This window comes from Hibiscus syriacus, unplaced genomic scaffold, assembly GCF_006381635.1.
Source record: "Hibiscus syriacus cultivar Baekdansim isolate YM2019G1 unplaced genomic scaffold, ASM638163v2 tig00117048_pilon, whole genome shotgun sequence".
Classification (NCBI taxonomy): Eukaryota; Viridiplantae; Streptophyta; class Magnoliopsida; order Malvales; family Malvaceae; genus Hibiscus; species Hibiscus syriacus.
This window is the reverse complement of record NW_024063538.1, coordinates 11,772,090-11,798,798: the sequence shown is the minus strand read 5'-3', so window position 1 is coordinate 11,798,798 and position 26,709 is coordinate 11,772,090.

Genomic DNA, 26,709 nt, shown 5'->3' with positions numbered 1-26,709 from the left:
AAGTCGTCGCAAGTCTACTGCTGTTATGGTATACTTTTCCAAGGTTTGGAGGAGTGGATCATTTGGATGAGTTATTATTTCTTCCCTTGATGTGAGCCTTGTGATGCATGTATCATCCTCCCTTTCTTTAAAAAGATTCAACCTCGAATCTGAAACATTAAAGGGAGCAACATTAGAATAGTTTATTAATTCATTCACATTATGCTTACCGAATAGATATGCTTTGAATCTTCGAGACATTGTTCTTCTAATCGGTTTGAGTAGAAACTTTAGTCCAAAGAAGCATGCATTATGGACCCTAGTGCATGTATCAGAGCTGCACCATCATAACCCACACACAATACTTCAACTAAGGCCTAAGTCAATTTTTGTGAAATCGTGCCTTTTGTGAATAGTTACCATTCCAAAAGGTGCCTCTTCACAAGGAGTTATCAAATGACACCTAAATACAACTCACCTATGGCCATATCACCTTCACCTCATACACGTGGGGAGTAGCTCAAATGATGAAAGGTTATCTTTCACACAACATGACATTTAATGACAAGTTGTTATCCATTGGATGCCATGACATCTAGGTACACGTTGGTAAGTTTGTTGTAGCTAAATGAAGCCTAAATTGCGGATAGATATGAGGAAACCCCTAAAACTATTCATCCACACCATGGGACACACCTAGAACATGCACAAGACTTGGTGACAAAGTGAAGCAGTACATAACCATTCGACCAAGGGAAATGCACCTTCATTTCAGTTGAATAGTCATGCACAGTCATTAAGGAGTAGCAAAACCAAAACAAGGCCAAGTATGCAAAATATTTAGTCCTACTAACACAAGGAATATAATATTTTATATAATGCAATAGAAAAATAACAAGGAAAAACAAAAGAACCTAAAGCACTAAGAGTCAAAGAAAAAGGAACCAAACCAGAAACCTAGAAAATGCTAGATCAACTTGAGCAACAATTTTGTGGCGGTTACCAGTGTCCAAAAGTTTTGTAAAAATTCTTGAATGTCTTTCAATGCTTTGAGAAAGCACCTGTAAAATTTTAGAACCAAATACCTTCAGTAGTATCCAGTAGACTCTGTTGAACGGTGGTCCTCAAACAATCTATTTTTTTGTGATCGCTTTGTTAGAAGGTGTTATTGATCTCCAAAAATTATGATTTTTTAATGATCTTCAATATACGAAGTTTCAATCAAAAACTTTTCACCACAAAATTCCTCTTGTAGAATTTTCAAGAAATTCAACAAGATTATAGATTTAATCTGCCGATGTAACTTGAATGATGTATTTGAAGGCTCTAATGAACTTCGATTGGGGTGAATTTTGGATTGGAGATTAATCCTAGGATGAATATGTGATATGGAGACAATCAGCCCTAAATTTATTCTTTTTCAATTTTTTTCAATTTTTGTGACTTGAAACAATGAATCTTTTGCGAACTAGCTCTGTTGGGGTACCTTTTGACAGTTTTGTGTGCAAAAACAAGCAAGATTGCTGGTTTCGTTCAAAGAACTGGCCCAAATCTGTTACCAATTGATAGGAAAGCGGTGGTGGGTTAATGAACGTTGCTCTTGCTGAAGAATGAAATCTAGAAAGCTCTAGACTCGATGAAGAACAATAAGCAATGAATAGGGAAGATGGTGACAATAGCTAGGGTTTAATTTAGGTGCTGGAAACAAGGTAAGAAACAAGATTAAAACAGGATAAACAAAATATAAAGGAATTGAAAATAAAGTAAAATAACCAAGAAATCAAGAGATATCCCTTATGAAAGTGAACGGTAAAGATGATTGATGTCGTGGATGAATATGTGAAAATCGATGGATAATGTCCTATCTAGCCCTCCTAGTCACAATGAAAAGGCAAACACGATAATATAGCTCTAACCAACCCTCCTAGTCACAATGAAAAGGCAAATTGGAGTGTGAAGATTAATCTCCCTCACAAGAACTTGAAAGAACTCCAAGAGAAGAAGTTTCGAAGGCACAAGGCAATCGGCACATGCAAAAATGAACTCTCATTGTATTATCAATCAAAGAAATCTTATTTAAAAAGTTTAATGAAGCCTCCTTTATATAGGGGCTGAGTTCTAAAGGTCCTAAATAACTAATGAATAAAATAATAATAAACTAAACATGTCTTAACTCTAATTCCTAATAAAATAATAATAACTAAAAATAATGTTTTAACTCATCCTTAATTCCTAATAAAATAATAAATCTAATCCTGAAAGATAATGAATCATCCTATATTAAATTATATTACAAATAATCAATATAAATATTGAAAATTCTTAATATTTACAAAATCACGTATTAATCTCGTATAGGAATTTCTGTGTGCGTTGTCTTCACTAAAATGAATGCATCTTGAGTTACTAATATCGGATGGATACGATTCAAGAACCGTTTGAAAGATAAGAGAGATATAGTTGTATCTCCACAAGAAATGTTGACCAAATAAGATCAGCATTCCATTCAAAAAGTCGTCGCAAGTCTACTGCTGTTATGGTATACTTTTCCAAGGTTTGGAGGAGTGGATCATTTGGATGAGTTATTATTTCTTCCCTTGATGTGAGCCTTGTGATGCATGTATCATCCTCCCTTTCTTTAAAAAGATTCAACCTCGAATCTGAAACATTAAAGGGAGCAACATTAGAATAGTTTATTAATTCATTCACATTATGCTTACCGAATAGATATGCTTTGAATCTTCGAGACATTGTTCTTCTAATCGGTTTGAGTAGAAACTTTAGTCCAAAGAAGCATGCATTATGGACCCTAGTGCATGTATCAGAGCTGCACCATCATAACCAGCACACACAATACTTCAACTAAGGCCTAAGTCAATTTTTGTGAAATCGTGCCTTTTGTGAATAGTTACCATTCCAAAAGGTGCCTCTTCACAAGGAGTTATCAAATGACACCTAAATACAACTCACCTATGGCCATATCACCTTCACCTCATACACGTGGGGAGTAGCTCAAATGATGAAAGGTTATCTTTCACACAACATGACATTTAATGACAAGTTGTTATCCATTGGATGCCATGACATCTAGGTACACGTTGGTAAGTTTGTTGTAGCTAAATGAAGCCTAAATTGCGGATAGATATGAGGAAACCCCTAAAACTATTCATCCACACCATGGGACACACCTAGAACATGCACAAGACTTGGTGACAAAGTGAAGCAGTACATAACCATTCGACCAAGGGAAATGCACCTTCATTTCAGTTGAATAGTCATGCACAGTCATTAAGGAGTAGCAAAACCAAAACAAGGCCAAGTATGCAAAATATTTAGTCCTACTAACACAAGGAATATAATATTTTATATAATGCAATAGAAAAATAACAAGGAAAAACAAAAGAACCTAAAGCACTAAGAGTCAAAGAAAAAGGAACCAAACCAGAAACCTAGAAAATGCTAGATCAACTTGAGCAACAATTTTGTGGCGGTTACCAGTGTCCAAAAGTTTTGTAAAAATTCTTGAATGTCTTTCAATGCTTTGAGAAAGCACCTGTAAAATTTTAGAACCAAATACCTTCAGTAGTATCCAGTAGACTCTGTTGAACGGTGGTCCTCAAACAATCTATTTTTTTGTGATCGCTTTGTTAGAAGGTGTTATTGATCTCCAAAAATTATGATTTTTTAATGATCTTCAATATACGAAGTTTCAATCAAAACTTTTCACCACAAAATTCCTCTTGTAGAATTTTCAAGAAATTCAACAAGATTATAGATTTAATCTGCCGATGTAACTTGAATGATGTATTTGAAGGCTCTAATGAACTTCGATTGGGGTGAATTTTGGATTGGAGATTAATCCTAGGATGAATATGTGATATGGAGACAATCAGCCCTAAATTTATTCTTTTTCAATTTTTTTCAATTTTTGTGACTTGAAACAATGAATCTTTTGCGAACTAGCTCTGTTGGGGTACCTTTTGACAGTTTTGTGTGCAAAAACAAGCAAGATTGCTGGTTTCGTTCAAAGAACTGGCCCAAATCTGTTACCAATTGATAGGAAAGCGGTGGTGGGTTAATGAACGTTGCTCTTGCTGAAGAATGAAATCTAGAAAGCTCTAGACTCGATGAAGAACAATAAGCAATGAATAGGGAAGATGGTGACAATAGCTAGGGTTTAATTTAGGTGCTGGAAACAAGGTAAGAAACAAGATTAAAACAGGATAAACAAAATATAAAGGAATTGAAAATAAAGTAAAATAACCAAGAAATCAAGAGATATCCCTTATGAAAGTGAACGGTAAAGATGATTGATGTCGTGGATGAATATGTGAAAATCGATGGATAATGTCCTATCTAGCCCTCCTAGTCACAATGAAAAGGCAAACACGATAATATAGCTCTAACCAACCCTCCTAGTCACAATGAAAAGGCAAATTGGAGTGTGAAGATTAATCTCCCTCACAAGAACTTGAAAGAACTCCAAGAGAAGAAGTTTCGAAGGCACAAGGCAATCGGCACATGCAAAAATGAACTCTCATTGTATTATCAATCAAAGAAATCTTATTTAAAAAGTTTAATGAAGCCTCCTTTATATAGGGGCTGAGTTCTAAAGGTCCTAAATAACTAATGAATAAAATAATAATAAACTAAACATGACTTAACTATAACTCCTAATAAAATAATAATAACTAAAAATAATGTTTTAACTCATCCTTAATTCCTAATAAAATAATAAATCTAATCCTAAAAGATAATGAATCATCCTATATTAAATTATATTACAAATAATCAATATAAATATTCAAAATTCTTAATATTTACAAAATCACGTATTAATCTCGTATACGAATTTCTGCATGCGTTATCTTCACTAAAATGAACGTATCTTGAGTTACTGATATCGGATGGATACGATTGAAGAACTGTTGGAATGATAAGAGATAGAAAGTTGTATCTCCATAAGAAATATTAACAAATAAGATCAGGATCACATTCAAAAAGTTGTCGTAAGTCTGCTGCTGTTATTGTCTTCTTTTCCAAGGTTTGGAGGTGTGGATCATTTGGATGAGTTATTACTTCTTCCTTAGATGTGAGCCTTGTGATTCATGTATCATCCTCCCTTTCTTTAAAAATATTCAACCTCGAATCTAAAACATTAAAGGGAGCAACATTAGAATAGTTTATTAATTCATTCACATTATGCTTACCGAATAGATATGCTTACCGAATAGATATGCTTTGAATCTTCGAGACATTGTTATTCTAATTGGTTCGAGTAGAAATATTAGTCCAAAGAAGCATTTATTATGGACCCTGGTTCATGTATCAGAGCTGCACCATCACAACCACCACACACAGTACTTCAATTAAGGCCTAGGTCAATTTTTGTTAAATCGTGCCTTTTGTGAATAGTTACCATTCCAAAAGGTTCCTCTTCACAAGGAGCTATCAAATTACACCTAAATACAACTCACCTATGGTCATCTCACCTTCACCTCATACACGTGGGGAGTAGCTCAAATGATTAAAGGTTACATTTCACACAACGTGACCTTTCATGACAAGTTGTTATCCATTGGATGCCATGACATCTAGGTGCACGTTGGTGAGTTTGTTGTAGCTAAATGAAGCCTAAATTGCGAAGAGACATGAGGCAACCCCTACAACTATTCATCCACACCATGGGACACACCTAGAACATGCACAAGACTTGGCGCCAAATTAAAGTAGCTGATAACCATTCGACCAAGGGAAATGTAACTCCATTTCAGTCGAATAGTCATGCACATTAATTAAGTAGTAGCAAAACAAAACAAGGCCAAAGAACATCCCCCTTCGTCCAAAGCATCATACACTTTCACTTAAATCATGTATCTAGCCGAATAGACATCTATTTATTCGGCCATCCCTTTCAAAATCTATAAATAGGGAGGCTTAGTTCATTTGTAGGACACACCGTTTGAATATTTAGAACTCATTTGTGAGAATTCTCTTTGCATGTTCTTTAATAACTTTATCGATTAGGAAAACTTTTCTAAGTCTTTGGCGTCATTCCTTCCTTTGATACTTTGAGTTCCTACTCTCCAAAACTATAACGTTCAAGTCTGAACATACCATCCCTTAAGTGAGTTTATAGAGAATGGGGATAAGCTTTCTATAGCTTTTTTTCTTCATTGGCTTATTTAAAATACTACATTCATCATTCTATTTGCCACCACCTTCACGTCTATACCATCACCATTCCCATTATCATTTCATCACCATTGAAGCATTATTCACTCATCATCAAGGCAATAGTCCATCATGTTCAATGGAGGCTAAGTTTATCTTCTATTTGAAGGATACTTCTACATCACTTCCCTAGCCGACTTTGATAACAATTCTTTCACCTTTATTTCTTTATCATTATATTTCCTATCTTTATTTCATTATTCCATTAACCATTTGTTTCATTACTTTATGCAGATTTCTTATAATTCAAGTGTGGCATTTGGTGTCATTCCTAGATCAAGAAATAATAAGGCTGCCATCTTTTTCATCATTAAAGAAGTGTGGATAGCCTTACATCAAGTGGTAATCAGAGCTTTGTTGGATTGACATTCAGTGTTGTAAAAAAAACAAAGAAGAAAATCAAAACCAAAAGAAATAACTCCTACATCAAATATGAGTACAAAAATAAAGAAGGAATTCAAATAAATTTCCAGCAAAAGAATAGTTGAAGAAAAGTTATAATTCACGTTTAAAAGGAGGCAACCTTGTTGTTTCTGGTAAAGGAAGATAATAAGTGTTACATCTTGGGTTGTAAGTCAACTTCATCTTTCTCTTTACTTCGAACATCACCTTTAATTTCATTACTACCTATTCATTACCTTTTATTTCTTTTCTTTTCTTATTCTATCTTTACCATTACATATCCTTTCCATGCTAACCATCTTGTAGCCGACACACCAAACAAAGAAAACTTGTTCGATCTTTAGTTAGTTATCTAAAGGACCCAAGAAGAGAGAATTGAGAGGGAAAATGCAACAGAGAGGGTGAGAACAGAAGGGGATCAAAAAAAATCCAAAAAACATATCCCCGAGTGCAAACACGAGCGTGAATGGAGTGAAATCTAAATTTTCTTTGTAGTGACCAAGTGAGGCTTTGTAAGCGTGTTGGTAAGGTTTTTAATTTTCTTTATTTCTACTAACAATGTCTTGTGAACTTTAATCTTTCCAAACATTAGAGGACGAATAGCAAAGAACAAAAACATTTCATACTCGTTCCCATGTAAATGGTAATGTGTGACTTGTAATTATTGACAGAGTAAGTTGTACAAACATTGCAAACACATACATGGTGAACAAATTGGGACTCAAGATAACCAAGCATCCAATCTCCTATGTATTGTAATAGTTGAACAACGAAGAAGAATTAAAGGTCACGGAGCAAGTAATTCTACCAGTGTCAATTGGAAGATACAAAAATGAGATTCTATGCGATGTGGTGCCTATGAATACAAGTCATTTGCTGTTTGGACTACCATGGAAATATGACAAGCGAGCCACCCATGACGAATTCACCAATCAGTTCTAATTTACATTTGAAAGGAAGAATATTATATTGGAATCTTTATTGCAAACAAAGTGCTTCAAGATGAAATCCTTCTATGGAGAAGCATTGAAGCAATGAAAGAGAAACTTTAAGGAGAACGTTTGGAAGAAAGTTTGAATGAAGTAATACATTTTAAAATTGAACAAAACATTGAAAATAATGAGAATCAAAGAGTGGATGAAGAAGACATTGGAGTTAAAAAATGAGAGAGTTGAAAATGATGAATTTGGAGACAAAAAGAATGATGAACAACCGATTTTATCTAACGATTCTTTTTCTCATATTCTTGATTTTTCATTAATGCATGATAATGGAAAGACATCAAGGTATGATCCAATCATGTTTCCAATCATAAACACTATCAAACAACAACCATGTCTTGATAAAGAAGTTTCAAATGATGAACCAATATAATTGTCCATCAAGAACAAACGTTCACTTCCATTCATAAGCATTAATGAATTTATTTTCTCTACTCTTTTAGAATTGATTTTCTTTTCTAATAATCTGATTGTCGTTATAGGAAATGAAACAAGACATAAGTTTGAGAAAGAGTTCCACCATAAGATGAGAGGAAATAAAGAATATGATTCAATTTTTTTGCTACCATGCCTAGTTCTTTAATGGTTGTTTCTATTTAATCAAAGGTGATCATTTGGAAAGATACAAAGGAAAAAGTACATGATGTTTTCAACCATCACCAAAGATAAGTTAAAGGAATAAGTGCCTTTTCCAATAGACATAATGTTTCGAGCCAAGTAATAGTTCAAATGACAAGTCCCTTCACCAATGAATATGATGTTTTGAATCGAGGCAGAGTTCAAAAGACACATCGCTACATCAAACGACATGTTGGTTTAGTGCCTTTACGAATGGGCATGATGTTTCGAAACAATACAAAGGAGTTTACGTGATCTACCTACTTGAAGGATTTCAAAGGTTAAGACTCTTCACCAACCATCATGATGATTTAAAGTAAGAAGACAAAGAATTATATACCTTCTCCAAATGATGTGTTGTTACAAGCAAAAAGATTATTGAAAAGACATGCTTCATCAATGAAGGATATGATATTTCCAATGGACATGAAGGAGGCCTCTAAGAGATGCAAGTCTTTACATAGAGATATGTTGAATCAAAGCAACACAAACGAGATGGAACAATTGGGTTGAACATTTCATAGGGAACATATTCTCAAGGAGAACATAATGATTCAATCATCCCTATATTAAGAAGGTCTTCAATGCAAAGCTACTTCAATTTGAGGAGAATCGCCTAACAAAAGGGGTTTATGTGATCTTGTCTAGCACCAACTTTCTTCATGACATACATCATTGAAGATCCATCAAGGTCAGTCTAAGGGAGTTCTACCTTAATTTATATTATATTTACTCATTTATGCACTATATATTACTATGACCATACATTTGCATATTAGACCGATGTAAGGCGATTCTACACGCTTTGATGGAAGTGAGTAGATAGCCTTGTTGTGTTTCGATCTAGGATTGTCAAGTACTGATGTCCTTGAATTATAAGTTTGGGTTGCAATAAAGATAATAAAGTAATATGATTAATGTTAGAATAATATATGGACTAATAAGATAAATAATGAAATGAAAGAAAAGGAATAGAGATGGATGTGAATTGATGGTCTTAATGGATGATGTTGATGATGAAATGGAGATGGTGGTGATGTCGTATCTCAAACATGTCAAAGAGGAAACAATGATATGAAGCACAATCATGATCTTTACAAACTTGCTTGAGGGGTGGTGATAGTGTCTTCAACCCACTAGATATTAATCTAGGAATTTAAGAATCAAAATGGAAGGTTTGACGCCACAAGTATATGAATTATACTTGCTTAATCGATAAAGTTCACAAAGAACTTTGAAGAGAAATTAACTCACAAGAGTTTGTTTAATATATGAGATGAGATGAGTACAAATGGAGGCAAGCCTCTCAATTTATAGGAAATGAGAGGACTTGGGCGAATGGTTATATAGGGATTCGGCTGGTACATGTCTCTTAATAAAAGTACATAATTAATTGAAAACGAGATATGTCATTTAAGCTTGGTATTAGCTCGGCTAACCCTTCCTGAAGGGCCTTGATGTTTCGGTCAAAGGGTGGGGAGACATCTCCCTTAGTCTAATGGTGCATGTTTGTTCATCTTGGCACCATAGTTACCTCCCTTGTCTGAATGATTATGTGCCTCCTCATGTTTGGCGCCAAAGCTCTCATGTGCAAGGCATGTGATGTGGCCGAATAGTCATGTAGCTTTATATCATGTCCATTGATGTTTTAGACCTCCAATAGTTTCGATCTCTTCACCAACGTGCTCCTTGGTGAAAGTGTATCTTAATGGGTAGCATCATTCATGAAAGGTCATGATGTTTGGGAAAGGTAACCCTTCATGTTTGAGCTAGTTCTGGTGTGAATGAGCTGGAGGTGAGCTATCCATAGGTGAGTTGTAACATGGTGATCCTTAGGGGAGCACCTTATGAAAAGGTACCTCTTGAGGTGGTAACTATTCGTGAAAAAGTACGGTTTCAAAAATTTTAACTAGGGACATATTTGAAGTGTTCTAAGTGGTGATGATGATGGTACAGCTCCCCAGCTGAATTGAAGTCATCTTGCAACTCAAATCTTCAGCTCAATCCAGATATGAGCTCACGGGTCTCCAGATAACTTTTCACCAATGGTTCCATAAGCTCTCCTAAACGTCCCCATGTACGTTTCCTTGCTCTTTCATGCTCCATTTAGCTCCAATTTAGCTCCCAAGTGTTGGTCGAATATGTCTACATGCATAACATAAGGAAATAAACTAATTATATAAACTTATATAATATGTATAATATAAAGATGTGGACTATAGGTTATTTAATATTCAATATGTAACATATTAAACAACCTATTATCTAATGGTTCTTCCTCATTAAAAGATTTAAAAGCATGAATGCACTTATGAGAAAGTAGTTCCCTTAATTGTTTTTCCCTTGCACGAGTGATAGGTCCTTTAGGTATGACGTCATGATCCAATTGTGTAGTTATGATCACATCATAGACTATATTTGAATTACCATAACATGTGCATTCATTCATTATGTCCTATGGTTTGCACCATTGATTGATATCAATGCATATAAACTATAGTTATAATAATAATATTCATTCATTATCATATGATGCATGAGTTATTATTATAACCTATAGTCCACATCTTTATATTTAATATTTATTACGTTAAATACTTAGCTAATATTGTGTTTTCTTTTGAAGGTACATAGGCTGCCACATGATGGGAGCTGACTTAAGCTAGCAATGGAATCCAAAAGCTATAGCAACATGACTAGGACAACTCCGGGCCAGCTCAAGATAATTTTGGAGAAAAGTTGTCAACTATACTCTGAGCTCATACATGACTTCAGTTGGACTTTTGAGCTAGCTAGGCATCTTAATTCAGCTATAAAGTTGCACCATCACCACCACCACACATAGTACTTCAAATAAGGATTAAGTTAATTTTGTGAAATCATGCCCTTTCGTGAATAGTTACCATTCCAAGAGGTGCCTCTTCACAAGGAGCTGTCAAATGACTCACCTATGTCCAACTCACCTTTAGCTCATACACGTGAGGAGTAGCTCAAATGATGAAAGGTTACCTTCCACACAACATGACCTTTCATGATAAGTTGCTGCCCATTGGATGCCATGACAACTAGGTGCACGTTGGTGAGCTTGTTGCAGCTAAATGAAGCCTAAATTCCGAAGATACATGAGGTAGCCCCTACAACTATTCGACCACACTAGGGGCCACACCTAGAACACGCCTAGAACATGCGCAAGACTTGGCGCAAAAGTGAAGTAGCACATAACCATTCGGCCAAGGGATATGAACCTTCATTTCAGTCGAGTAGTCATACACATTCATGAAGGAGTAGCAGAAACAACACAAGACCAAGGGATATTCCTATTCTTCCAAATCATCATGCACTTTTACTTTTATCATGTATCAAGCCAAACAAGCATCTATTTATTCAACCAACCCTTCTAAAATCTATAAATATGGAGGCTTAGTTTATATGTAAGACACATCATTTGAATATATAAAATTCATTTGGGAGAATTCTCTTTGCAAGTTCTTTAAGAACTTTATCTATTAAGCCAACTTTTCTAAGTTTGTGGCATCATTCCTCCCTTTGATACTTTGAGTTCCTAGTCTTCATAACTAGAGGGTTCAAGTCTGAACATACCACCCCTTAAGTGAGTTTATAGAGAACGGGGGTAAACTCTCTATAAGCTTTTATTCTTTGGCTTATTTTAGATACTACCTTCATCATTCCATTTTCCATCATCTTCATGCCTATTCCATCACCACTCCCATTATCATTTCATTACCATTAAAGCATCCTTCACTCATCATCAAGGCAACCGTCCATCAACACTATTGGAGGCGAAGTTGATCTTCCATTTGAAAGATACTTCTACATCACTTTCGCAACCAACTTTGATAATAATTATTTCACATTTATTTCTTTATCATTCCATTTCCTTTCTTTATTTCATTATTCCATTAACCATTTCTTTCATTACTTTGTGCAGAATTCTTATATTTCAAGTGTGGCATTTGGTGTCATTCATAGATCAGGAAACAACAAGGCTGCCATCTCCTTCATCATTGAAGAAATGTGGATAACCTTACATTATAAGTACTTAGGTTAATTTTAATATAAAGTTTTTGTGTTTCTTATAGGTTCCAACGTATACAACAAATTGGGAGCTAAATTTGAGCTTAACTAAGGACAAAGAGCTAGCAAAACTTACATAGGATTACTCAGGATAGATGAATAACAAATGATGAAAAGTTGTATATTGTCAACCATTACCAAGTAGCTCATAGTTGGATTAAGCTGAAGTTTTGAGTTAGAAAAATACTTCAATTAAGCTTGGGACTTCAATAAACATCATCTATTGCCAAAGGACATCAATTTTGTGAAAAGTCATTTTTTCTCAAATCGTACCTTTTTGCGAATAGGTGCCTTTTTGGGTCATGCCTTTTCATGAGGAGCTACCAAATGAATCAACTCACCATGGAGTATCAACAACCATCTTATCATCAACTCACTTACCTTGTAACATACCTTTTCTTGAAGAGGTGTCGTCCAAACATCATGTCCTTTCGAGAAAGTTTTTACCGCGAAAGGACACCATTGAAGGGAGGTGTGCATTGGTGAAGTTATTTCAGCCAAAATATGCTTAAATCATGAAGAGGAACGAGGGACATCAAGGAAACTATTTGGCCAAAGCTTGAGAAGTCACCAAGATGAACGACATTGTGAACAAGCATCTTATTATTCATCAAGAGTGGGTGACAACATGAACCAACACCAAGACAACCATTCAAAGCATTATAACCCTTTGTAAAGTTATTATACGTAGCCGAAACATCACCTTACTATTCGGTCACACTTTTGCGAACCTATAAATAGGCTTTCTCATTTCATTTGTACTATACAACTTAATATGATGTGATCCTGTCTAGCTCAAACTTTCTCCATGACATGATCACACCTTAGATATTATTCAAATCTAGTTCTAAGGGAGTTCTTCCTTACTTTATCCTTTATTATCTTCTATATGTATCACTTAATGTTATAATCATGCTTTTTCTCCTTAAACTATGCTTGAATAATCATATGTTATTATTCACTTGCATACTATATGATTTTCATGCATAACATGTGTTTTCACATCTTTACTTGGCTTCATATTATGTTTACATATGTTTTAGATTCATTTATTATGTTTACATATCATTAACATATCATGGCAGCATGTATTCACTCATTCATTAACTCATGTCATGTTATTCTAGCTCATGTTATGTTTACATTAGCTCACTGACTTTAAATCCAAGTTTCTTTAGCTCATTTACATGCATGCATCTATTTTCTAGCTCATATATGTTTTCTTAAAGGTCATGAACGTCTTCTGCCTTCTATCTAGCTTATATACAGGTTATCTTAGCTTTTAGACGATCATTAATAGCTCATATCAGTCAAACACTTCACGGCAACATGCATTTTACCTTAAATGAGCTCACACATTTCTTGCTTTTATTTGTTTGTTGATTCCTATAGGTGAAACACAAAGCAATGCATATTATGGTAGCTTGGTTAGCTAAAAGGACAAGCATATCAGCTTACACTATCTTATGAACGTTATGGCAACTCATTTCATCACTTAAGGAGCTTCAACTTAGCTAGAGGAGCTAGCATGTAGCTAAACTTGGCTGGAGGAGAGCTTTGGACTAAATTGTTGGAAAGTGGACTAAAGGTAGCTGGAAGTAGCTGGGAGAGTACCTGAGGAGCTAAGAAGACCAAAGCTAACTAGCTTGAGTTCATCAAGTTATAGCTCACCTAGTTAGCTACCAAGACACTCACCTAGCTTACCTTGAAGCTAGTTCATCTCTAGGTTGCCCGAGGACTTCAAGACATCAACCTATTGTTGCAACCTTACCAAATCATTACAAGAAGACCCATGTGCATTCAAGTAGGTTGCAATGTGCATCATTCAAGCATGTGCACTCCATGTGACATCATATAGGCGCCAAAACACCAGGGGATGCTTCATATTCGGCCAAAGACTCATTCCTCCTCCTTTTGACACCAAATAACATCTAAATGTATTCACAACATCCTTAGGGCCGAACCAACACCGTACCATTCGGCCAAAAGCATGTATCTTCATTAAAATCATGTATTTACAAAGGGATTTCAACCATAGTCGAACCATCATGTGTCTATTCGGCCTAAACCCTTTGAAAACTATAAATAGACTATTGTATTTCATTTGTAAAAAAACCCTTTTTTATTAATTTAAACTCTTTGTGTGATTTTTTCTCTTGATAATCAAAGTGCTGCAACAAAATAAAAAAAAGAAAAAAACTCCTACATCGAATAAGGAGTACAAAAAGGAAAGAAAAAGAAAGAAGGAATTCAAATCAAAGATTTAGCAAAGAAAAGTTGCAATTACACTCAAAAGGGAGCACATTACAATCTGCCCAACATCAAACTTGAAGGAGCTATCCTTGTTGTTTCTTGTGAAGGAAGATAGTAAGTGTTACATCTTGGATTGTAAGTTAGCTTCAATACCTTTTATTTCATCATTTCCTATTCATTACCTTATCTCTTCTTACCAATGCTATCTTACATTTTCCATGTCCATTTCTATACCATAACCATTTCATTTAGCCGATGCACAAACAAATAAACTTGCTCAATCTTGAGTAAGTTCTCTAAAGGATCAACAAAAAAAATTGAGAGGAAAAAGGAAATCGAGAGGGTGAGAACAAAAGGGGTCTGAAAAAGCCAAGAAACATATCCTCGAGTGCAAACACGAGCGTGAGTGGAGTGAAATCTGAATTTTCTTTGGAGTGACCAAGTGAGGCTTGTGAGTGTGCTGGTAAGGTTTTAATTTTTTTATTTTATACTAACAATGTCTTGTGATCTTCCATCTTTCCAAACATTGGAGAATGAACAACAAATAACACACACATTTCACACTCATTGCCATGTAAATGGTAAAGTGTGTCTTGTTGTTATTGACGGAGGAAGTTGAACAAACATTGCAAGAACATACATGGTGAACAAATTGGGGCTCATGAGAATTAAACATTCCAACCCATATGGCTTGCAATGGTTGAACGATGAGGAAGAGTTGAAGGTCACTAAACAAGAACTTGTGCCATTTTCACTTAGAAGGTACAAAGAACAGATCCTATGTGTTGTGGTACCTATGAATACGAGTCATTTACTTTTGGGGAGACCATGGTAATTTGACAAGAGGGTTATACATGATGGTTTCACAAGCCATTATTCATTATACCACAATAAAAGAAAAGTCATATTGACTCCATTATCTCCTAGCCAATTGAATGAAGATCAAAATCATTAAAAAGGAGCTTTGAAGCAATGAAAGAGCAACTTAAAGACAAGCAACATGAAGAAGATGTTGTAGTTAAAAATGAGAGAGTTGAAAAGGATGGATTTAGAGATAAACAAGAGAATGAAGAACAAATTTTAACTAACCTTACTCTTTCATCTATTTTTCCTATTGATTTACAAGATAATCCAAGAGATGTATCTTTGAGAGGAGATGATTCAAGAATCATGACTTTTGGAGGACTAAAAGATGTGACCTTTAAAGAACCAATAAGCGTGACTCTTAATGTTTCAAAGGTTATACCATTTGAAGTTTCAAAAGAAACATCACTTGAAGTGCCAAGAGTTGTGTTCGTTGATATTCCAAGTGCAATGCCAATCCTGAAAAGAATTCAACAACCAACTCCTATTAAATATTCACCTTGGTTTGATGTTTCCATTCATGTTGTTAATAATTTCTTATAATTAAACTTTTATTTATTTTGCAGGAATTTGAGTTATGTATATGGTATTATCCTACCAAACGTTAATGACAAGATTGTTTGTCATTATAAGCTTGATTGGTGCGTTGAACTCAAGCATTTCAAGAAGTTTCAAAGGTTAAGACTCTCCACAAACCATCATGATAATTCAAAGAGTGGAGATGAAGAGTTACATACTATTTTTAAAGAACATGATGTGTCGGATCAAAGAGTGATACAAGAAACAAGATCTATCATCAAAGGACACATTGCAAATGCCTATTCCAACAAAGACATTTTCTTTGAATTGCATGATATTCCAAATGATGCAATTGGTCAAATGGAGGAACCAAGAGGCGTGATCCATGGAAGCTGAAGAGAATTATCTTTTCAAGTGCTAAAAACTATAATTTTTCATGATTCAATGGACATGACTTTTGAACCAAATAATATGTCTTTTAGGGTACCAAGATATATGATCATAGAAGATAATATGTTTTCAAAAGACATAACTTTTGGTTATCCAAAACATGAGAACAGGGAGTACAACATTCACTTACTCATAATTAATAATTCTCTTACTTATGAAAGTTTCTTCTCTTTTCAGGTCATCGACATTCAAGGAAATTATTCAAGGGATATAGCTTTTGATAAGAATCCTTTTCATAAAGATGACCAACGGAGGCAAAACAACAACGATTGCATGGGTGTACAATTTGGAGAAGTCACCTATCGATTCGAGGACAAATCGCCTAATAAAAGGGGAGGATGATGTGATATTGTCTAGCTCCAACTTTCTCTATGACTTGATCACACCATGGATGTTATTCAAAGCTGGTTCTAAGGGAGTTCTTCCTTACTTTATCCTTTATTACCTTCTATATGTATCACTTAATGTTATAAGCATGTTTTTTTATCCTTAAACTATGCTTGAATAATCATATGTTATCATTCACTTGCATACTATATGATTTTCATGCATGACATATGTTTCCACATCTTTACTTAGCTTCATATTATGTTTACATATGTTTTAGATTCATTTATTATGCTTACATATCATTAACATATCATAACAACATGTATTCAGTCATTCACTAACTAATGTCAGGTTATTCTAGCTCATGTTATGTTTACATTAGCTCACTGACTTTAAATCCATGTTTCTTTAGCTCATTTGCATGAATGTATATATTTTCCAGCTAATATATGTTTTCTTAAAGGTCATGAACGCCCTATTCCTTCTATCTAGCTTATACACATGTTATCTTAGATTTTAGACGATCATTCAAAGCTCATATGAGTTAAACACTTCACGGCATCATGTATTTTACCTTAAATGAGTTTACACATTTATTACTTTTATTTGTTTTTTTATTACTATAAGTGAAACACAAAGCAAGGCATATTATGGTAGCTTGGTTAGCTAAAAGGATAATCATAGTAGCTCACACTAGCTTATGAACGTTATGGCAACTCATTTCATCACTTAAGGAGCTTCAACTTAGCTGAAGGAGCTAGCATGTAGCTAAACTTGGCTGGAGGAGAGCTTTGGACCAAATTGTTGAAAAGTGGACTAAAGGTAGCTGGAGACTAGCAGAGGAGCTGAGAAGACCAAAGCTAACTAGCTTGAGTTCATCAAGTTATAGCTCACCTAGTTAGCTACCAAGACACTCACCTAGTTTACCTTGAAGCTAGTTCATCTATAGGCTGTCCAAGGACTTTAAGACATCATCCTATGGTTGTAACCTCACCAAAGCAATACAAGAAGACCCATGTGCATTGAAGTAGGCTGTCATGTGCATCATTCAAGCATGTATACTCCATGTGACATAATATGGGCGCTAAAACACCAAGGGATGCTTCCTATTCAGCCAAAGACTCATTCCTCTTAATTTTGGTGCCAAATAACTTCCAAATGCATTCACAATATCCTTAGGGCTGAACTAACACCTTACCATTCCGCCAAGAACATGAATTTTCATTAAAATCATGTATTTTCAAAGGGGTTTCAACCATAACCGAACCATCATGTTTTTATTCAGCCTAAACCCTTTGAAAACTATAAATAGGCTATTGCATTTCATTTGTAAAAAAAACCCTTTTTGATTAATATAAACTCTTTATGAGATTTTTTTCTCTTGCAAGTTCTTTAAGAACTTTATCAACTGAGCAAACTTTCTAAGTCTGTGGCGTAAATCCCTTTCCTATATACTTTAAGTTCCAAGTTTTCATAACTAGAGGGTTCATGTCCTATCATACCATCCCTTGCTTAAGTTTATAAAGAATGGGGATAAACTTCCTATAGTTTTTCTTCTTGTTTGGCTTATTTAAGATACTATCCTTAACCATCACCATCACCATCATCTTCACGCCAACACCATCACCATTCCATTACCATTTCATCATCATTGAAGTCTTTCTTCACTCATCATTGAAGCAACGTCCAACAGTATCATTGGAGGCCAATTCATGATCCATTAATGGATACTTCTTCATCATTTTCGTAGCCCACTTTGATAACCATTCTATTCCTTTATTTATTCTTTAATTTATTTCTTTTATTTAATTATTATTCCATTAATCATTTATTTCATTACTTTGTGCATAATACTTATAATTCAAGTGTAACATTTGGTGTCTCTCCTAGATCGAGAAACAACATGACTGTCAACTTCTCCATCAGTGAAGAAGCTTGGATAGCCTTACATCAAGTGTTATTCAGAGCTTAGTTGGATTGACAAAAGAAAAAGAAAAAAACTCATACATGAAATAAAGAGTACAAAAAACAAAATAAAAAGCAAAAATGAATTCAAATCAAAGTTCCAGCAAAGAAAAGTTGAAGAAAAGTTACAATTATACTCAAAAGTAAGCACATTACAATCTGCCCAACATCAAACTTGAAGGAGGTATCCTTGTTGTTTATTGTGAAGGACGATAGTAAGTGTTACAACTTGGTTTGTAAGTTATCTCTGTTACCTTTTATTTCATCATTTCCTATTCATTACCTTATCTCTTCTTACCAATTCTATCTTACCTTTACCATATCCATTTCTATACCATAACCATTTCATTTAGCAGATGCAAAACAAATAAACTTGGTCAATCTTGAGTTAGTTCTCTAAATGACCCAACGAGAGAAAATTGAGATGGTGATAACAGAAGGGGGTCCGTAAAAGCCAAGAAACACGAGCGTGAGTGGAGTGAAATCTGAATTTTCTTTGGAGTGACCAAGTGAGGCTTGCGAGTGCGCTGATAAGGTTTTAATTTTTTTTAAATTTATTTTAACAATGTCTTGTGATATTCTATTTTTCCAAACATTGGAGGATGAAAAGAAAAGAAAAAACACATTTCACACTCGTTGCTATGTAAATGGTAAAGTGTGTCTTGTAGCTATTGACAGAGGAAGTTGTACAAACATTGCAAGCACATACATGGTGAACAAATTGGAGCTCACGAAAATTAAACATTCCAGCCCATATGATTTGAAATGGTTAAACGACGAGGAAGAGTTGAAGGTCACTAAACAAGTACTTGTGACATTTTCACTTGGAAAGTACAAAGAATAGATCATATGTGTTGTGGTGCCTATGAATATGAGTCATTTACTTTAGGGGAGACCATGGTAATTTGACAAGAGGGTTGTACATGATGGTTTAACAAACCATTATTCATTATACCACAATAAAAGAAAAGTCATCTTGACTCCATTATCTCCTAGCAAAGTGAATAAAGATCAAAATCATTTGAAAAGGAGCTTTGAAGAAATGAAAGAACAACTTAAAGACAAGTAACTTTAAGAAGATGTTGGAGTTAAAAATGAGAGAGTTTAAAAGGATAAATTTTGAGATAAACAGGAGAATGAATAATAGATTTGAACTAACCTTACTCTTTCATTTCTTATTCCTATTGATTTATCGGATAATCCAAGAGATGTAACATTCTTCATGACTTGATCACACCATGGATGTTATTCAAAGCTTGTTCTAAGGGAGTTCTTCCTTACTTTATACTTTATTATCTTCTATATGTATCACTTAATGTTATAAGCATGCTTTTGCTCCTTAAACTATGCTTGAATAATCATATGTTATCATTCACTTGCATACTATATGATTTTCATGCATAACATATGTTTCCACATCTTTACTTAGCTTCATATTGTGTTTAAATATGTTTTAGATTCATTTATTATGTTTACATATCATTAGCATATCACAGTAGCATGTATTCATTCATTCATTAACTCATGTCATATTATTATAGCTCATGTTATGTTTACATTAGCTCACTAACTTTAAATCCATTTTTCTTTAGCTCATATATGTTTTCTTAAACATTAGCTTTTCTAACTTTAATCCATTTTTCTTTAGCTCTTCAATGAATCTTAAAGGTCATGAATTTCTTCAATAGCTTCAATCTACTTAGCTTCATGTTATCTTAGCTTCTAGAGCTAAAAGGACAATCATAGTAGCTCACACTAGCTTATGAATGTTATGGCAACTCATTTAATCACTTAAGCAGCTTCAACTTAGCTGGATGAGCTAGCATGTAGCTGAACTTGGCTGGAGGAGAGCTTTGGACTAAATTGTTGAAAAGGGGACTAAAGGTAGCTGGAAGTAGCTGGGAGACTAGCTGAGGAGTTGAGAAGACCAAATCTAACTAGTTTGAGTTAATCAAGCTATAGCTCACCTAGTTAGCTACCAAGACACTCACCTAGCATACCTTGAAGCTAGTTCATCTCTAGGCTGCCCAAGGACTTCAAGACATCATCATATGGTTCCAACCTCACCAAAGCATTACAAGAATACCCATGTGCATTCAAGTAGGCTGTTATGTGCATCATTGAAGCATGTGCACTCCATGTGACATTATATGTGCACTCGTCCAAGACAAGAAAAAGAAGGCCAAACCAGCAGCAGATTTGTGATGACTTTTTGAATGGGATTTTGATCTTATTTGGTTAACATGTCTTCTGTAGATACAACCGAATATCTCTTATCTTTCGAACAGTTCTTAAATCGTATCAATTCGATATCGGGAACTCAAGATACGTTTATTTTAGTGAAGACAGTGCATGCAGAAATTCCTATACGAGATTAATGAAATGATAAAGATAACAAATGAAATGAAATAAATAAAGGATAGAGATTGCTACAGAATTGATGGTCTTGATGGATGAAGAAGATGGTGTTGATGATGAAATGGAGATGGTGTTGTTTTTGTATCTCAAACACACCAAAGAAGAAATAATGCTAAGGAGCACAATCCCGGTCTTCACAAACTTGTTTGAGGGGTGGTGATAGTGTCTTCAACCCACTAGATATTAATCTAGTAATTTAGAAATCAGGATGGAAGGAATGATGCCACAAGTATAGGAATTATACTTGTTTAATCGATAAAGTTCACAAAGTACTTTGAAGAGAAATAACTCACAAGAGCACCTTTTATATATCAGATGAGATGATTACAAATGATGGCAAGCCATTCTATTTATAGGAAATGAGAGGGCTTGGTCGAATTGTTACATAGCTATTCGGTTGATACATGACTTTTAATAAAAGTACATAATGCTTAAAATGAATGATTGAGTCCTTGGGGCTTGTGATGGTTCGGCTAACCCTTCATAAAGGGACTTGATGATTCGACTAAGGATGGGAAGACATCTCCCTTGGCCGAATGGTGATTTATCTCTCCTCATGTTAGCACCAAAAGCTCTCATGTGTATGGCATGTGTGTGGCCAAATAGGCATGGAGCTTTACATCATGTTCCTTAGTGTTTTAAGCCTCCATTGGTTGCAATTTCTTCACCAGCATGCTCTTAGATGAAAAGGCATATTCATGGGCAACATCATTCATGAAAGGTCAAAATGTTTGGGAAAGGTAACCCTTCATGTTTGAGCTACTTAGGGTGTGAATGAGCTGGAGGTGAGCTGGCCATAGGTGACTTGTAGCATGGTGAACGTTGTGGCAGCTCCTTGTGAAAAGGTACCTCTTGAGGTGGAAACTATTTGCGAAAAATGATTGATTTTGCAAATTTTGAGTTAGGACATATTTGAAGTGTCCTGAGTGGTGATGATGTTGGTGCAGCTCCCCAGCTGAATTGAAGTCATCTTGCAGCTCAAATCTTCAGCTCAATCTAGCTATGAGCTCACGGGTCACCGGATAACTTCTCACCAATAGTTCCTTATGCTCTCCTAAACGTCCCTATGTAAGTTTCCTTGCTGTTACATGCTCCATTTAGCTCTATTGTACCTCCAAAGTTATGACCGAATGTACCTATACACATAACATAAAGAATTAAGTTCAGTATATGAACTTATATAATGTAATAAGGATGTGCATAATATAAAGATGTGAACTATAGGTTATAATAATAACTCATACATCATATGATAATCATGAATATTATTATAACTATAGATTATATGCATTAATATCAATCAATGATGCAAACCATGAATGCACATGTTATGATAAGACTAATATGCAAATGTATACTCATAATAATATATAATGCATAAATGAGTAAATATAATATAAAGTAAGGTAGAACTCCCTTATATTGAGCTTGATGGATCTTCAATGATGTGAGTATGTTATGGAGAAAGTTGGTGCTAGACAGGATCACATCATAACATGTCACGTGAATATGCTTATCTTATTCTGAACTATGGTTGAATATTATATGATGTCATAAATTTGTATAATATATTATAGTCATGCATGACTTATTAATTCACATCTTCACATAGCTCATTCATTGCATATGCTTTCATAGTTAGCTCATTTGCATTCATAACATAGGTGGAAACATGCATTCATAATTCTCCTAGCTCAATTCCTATCTATCTATTTGTTTACATATTTTGTCTAGGCATATTGGATGCTAAGAAGACTAAAGGCAACTGAAGTATTGGTTGGACAGTTCACGTCAATCAGATTGACCACCAATTTTGAACATGATCCAAGCATCTTTGGGTGATGAAGTCTTTGTTATAGTATGCCCAAAGACCAATCCTATGATGATTGTAATAATACATTTATTTACCATTTTTATTGAATAAAAGCATTACCAATATTATTTTCAGGTTATATGTCTGTGTTTATTAATAAATTCCATATAATAACATTATTAAAAATACATAGTCAAGTATTATTATGGGAATGGATTATAATAATACGCTTAAGACTAACATGTTATTGATTGATGACAAGGAGTTGTCATTGACATAGAGATGTCATAATTGATACATGATTATATTGTTAGAGATTAATGTATTAGATTGACCCATCACGAGCATATGCCTTGGATTATTATGTAACGATCATAACATTGCTCATGGTGATGACTATATGTATGATCCTCAGACTTGAGATCAATGTCATCCCAACATATATTGTTGTATGTTTTGATACAGTTAAACATGCTCCGTAACTAGTTACACTATAAAGACTGATATTGAATATATCTTGATATATGTAATGGATTGTATATAGTTAAGATAGGATTTGTCCTTCCTACATAATAGGAAATATATCACAGGCCACTTGATTGAGTAAGACTAGAAATGTATGGCCATGCTCGAATAAGTTGATATGTGATATCACAAATTATTCGTTAATTATAGTATACTCTAGATATCAATAAACAATAGATGGGCTATACAGGTGTGACTATTCTAAGACTTGTGCCTATTTTAGATATAAAGGACAAAAGGATGTAATACATAAAACAGTTAATGACGAAGATGATATGTTGAATCATAATTTCTTGTAACTTATGTGACAATGATATATTGCTAGATGTCACTCATTCTATGTAATATTAGAATTATTCTAATAATTTCTACTAACATTACAATAACCTACAGGGTCACACCCTAGGATTGAAATAAGCAAAGATGTATAATTTGTTGTATGCTACTAAAATATATATAGAGTTAAGATATGTATATTTGATATACATATGATTTTAATTACCTCTAATATAGTAAGTAAGCATTAAAAGAATGTAATTTAGATTATAACTCTTTTAAATGATATACAATTCGGAATAATTAAATAAATTTATAAATAAACATTAATGATTGTAATTCAGATTATAAGTCTTTAATGTATATTTAATTTGAATTAATTAAATAATATTTTATTTATTAATTTGAAATAAATTTAAAAACCTTAAGATGTTAGGGTAATTGATATATTTAAATGTGGTAAGGTACAGTAGCCGTTTTACTTCAGCAGTTTTTCTCAAAAACCGATTTTGGGAAAAGAAAATTTTGCTCTTAATCGGGTGAACTAAGTAGAGGCTGAGACGTGTTTTTGTGGAGGTTTACGATTCGAACCGTTCGTGATCACCACTTCTCGTTGTTGTCTTTGTTGTTTTTCAAGGAACCCATTGTAAATATTCACATCATTTCCTCCTGATTTCGGTTTTATGTACTTAGATCGCTGGTGATACCATCGAGTTTTGTTTTCGTTGCGCCAAGGGGTGCACCGATGAGCCCAACAGTCTTCTTAACATTTAATCCCCTATCTCTTATCTTTCCAACTCACTTTGAATCACATCAATCTAATATTGAGAGCTTAAGATATGCCCATATTACTAAAGATAATGTAGGGCTATAAATAAATATGGGATTTGCAACCATTCATATCCTTCAAAGGACTTAAGCATGAGAGGCACTAAAGGAAACATGAAAATATTAAAATGAATCAGCACATTTTTTAGAAGGTACAAGGATTCATTCAAAGGCTTTAAAGTCCATCCATCCATTCATATTCATTCAAGAAGTCGAATAGTCATGTTCACACAAGGGGGAAGAATTTCAATCAAGATACATTCATGAACATTTATCCACAGAATACAAATCAACAAATTCACACAAGGAGGGATAAATTCAGCCAAAGGATGTATTGTATTAAAAGATGAACATCCATTCATCAAATTCATTCATCTAAGCCATGCTTTGTGTGTACTTAAATGATGAACAGTCATCCATGAATGTTCACTCATTAAAGCTTGTACGTGCATCCTAAGAATCCTTAGGCCTATAAATAGTTTAGCTTTCAATTTATAATTAAAGCAATTTACTTTGTTTAATCAAATATTTGTGAGAGTTTCTCACATTAGATCTTAAATGAACTTTATCGACTTTTAAAGCTTATGTTTGTGGTGTCACCCCTATTTATTTCACCCTGATACATTTGGTTCCTATCCCTTTATAGATAGTGGGTCAAAGTCCTTGTTTACCACCCCTTAAAGAAACAATATAAAGTTTGGGTCTTTGTTCTTTAACATTGGTTCTTCTTTGAGTCTTCTATGAGATACTACCTTTCATCATTATCTCCATCACCTTCATTCTACTTCCATTACTTTATCATTTCCTTTAAACATATCACCAACTTATGTATATATTTTGCTGTCATATTTATCTTTCCATTTCTTTACTTCCATTTAACCATTTTCTTGTTATTTTCCTATATCGAAACAATCAAAGGTACAACCTTGATTTCACCTTCCATCAAAGTACGGCTAGGTTGAATTATATCACACTCCTTGATGTTATTTCGAAACAACATCCTCTTTTGATAATTGTTGCGTCATTTTCTTCAAAGGTTGTGTAACACCCTCAAATGGTGGTGATTTTTCGAAACAATACATCTTTTCAATTGGAAAGAAATTACGATTGGTGAATAGATTAATATTGACATATATATCACCAATACTCACCAGTTTCTTCCTTAATGATTCAACATTTTTCTACATGTGAAGCTGGTCATTCTGGACTTGTTTGATGTCAACGGCTTTAATGTGATATTCCTCCCCTTATGTTTGAATAAATATTCATTGGTGTTTCACTCAACCCTCGTGTTTCACTCGGGATAAACTTTTAATGGCTCTTTTCTATCTCTTCTTCTGATCTCACATGCTCAATATGCCTTTTATACTCTTTCCCTCATAATCAGTTCTTTTATAAACTAATTTTGATCTTTCAGAATCTGTCAAGTGTGTTAGCTAAATGAAACAACAACGGTTAATGTAAATTGGAAAATAATGAAAGGAAGGGCTAAAATTCAAAGGAAACTAATAAAGAATTGATGAAAAAAATTAGTAAACTTACTACAAAAAAAATTAGTAAATTTACTACAAAGAAATTCTTACAACGAGACTGTCACTGAAACAATCAAATATGTTGCATTTTGGGTTGAGTCAAAGCATTTCTATATTGAATAACAAAAGATCATTAAACTTTTCTTCATCTTTTTTTTTCTCAAAATCATAAACTTTTCTTTTCTTTTCTTGCAATATTCGGAAATTATTTTAATTTTTGGATTTTTTTTCTTTTTTGTACTTTCAAAGATGAATTTGTTACTTGGTTCAAACTTTTGCTCTGATACCACATTATATAAGGTAACCTATTGAATGAGGACCTCTTCGATTGTAATGGATCTAAAATGAAGTAAACAATTCATTTGCATCAAACATACTAAAACTAAGGATGATGTTGTTGTTTGTACGGTTAAGGTTATGGATGAAAACATTGAATAATGGATGAAGCAATGTTGAAGAAAAAAAGGAATTTTGTTGCTAGAAATTTAGAAAGATGAAAGGTGGAAGATGAATGCTTGGTGAAGATGACAATGCTGAGAGAAGAAATGTGAAATTTTGGTTAACAAAAAAAGGACAATGAATAACCTATACTAAAAAGTATAAACCT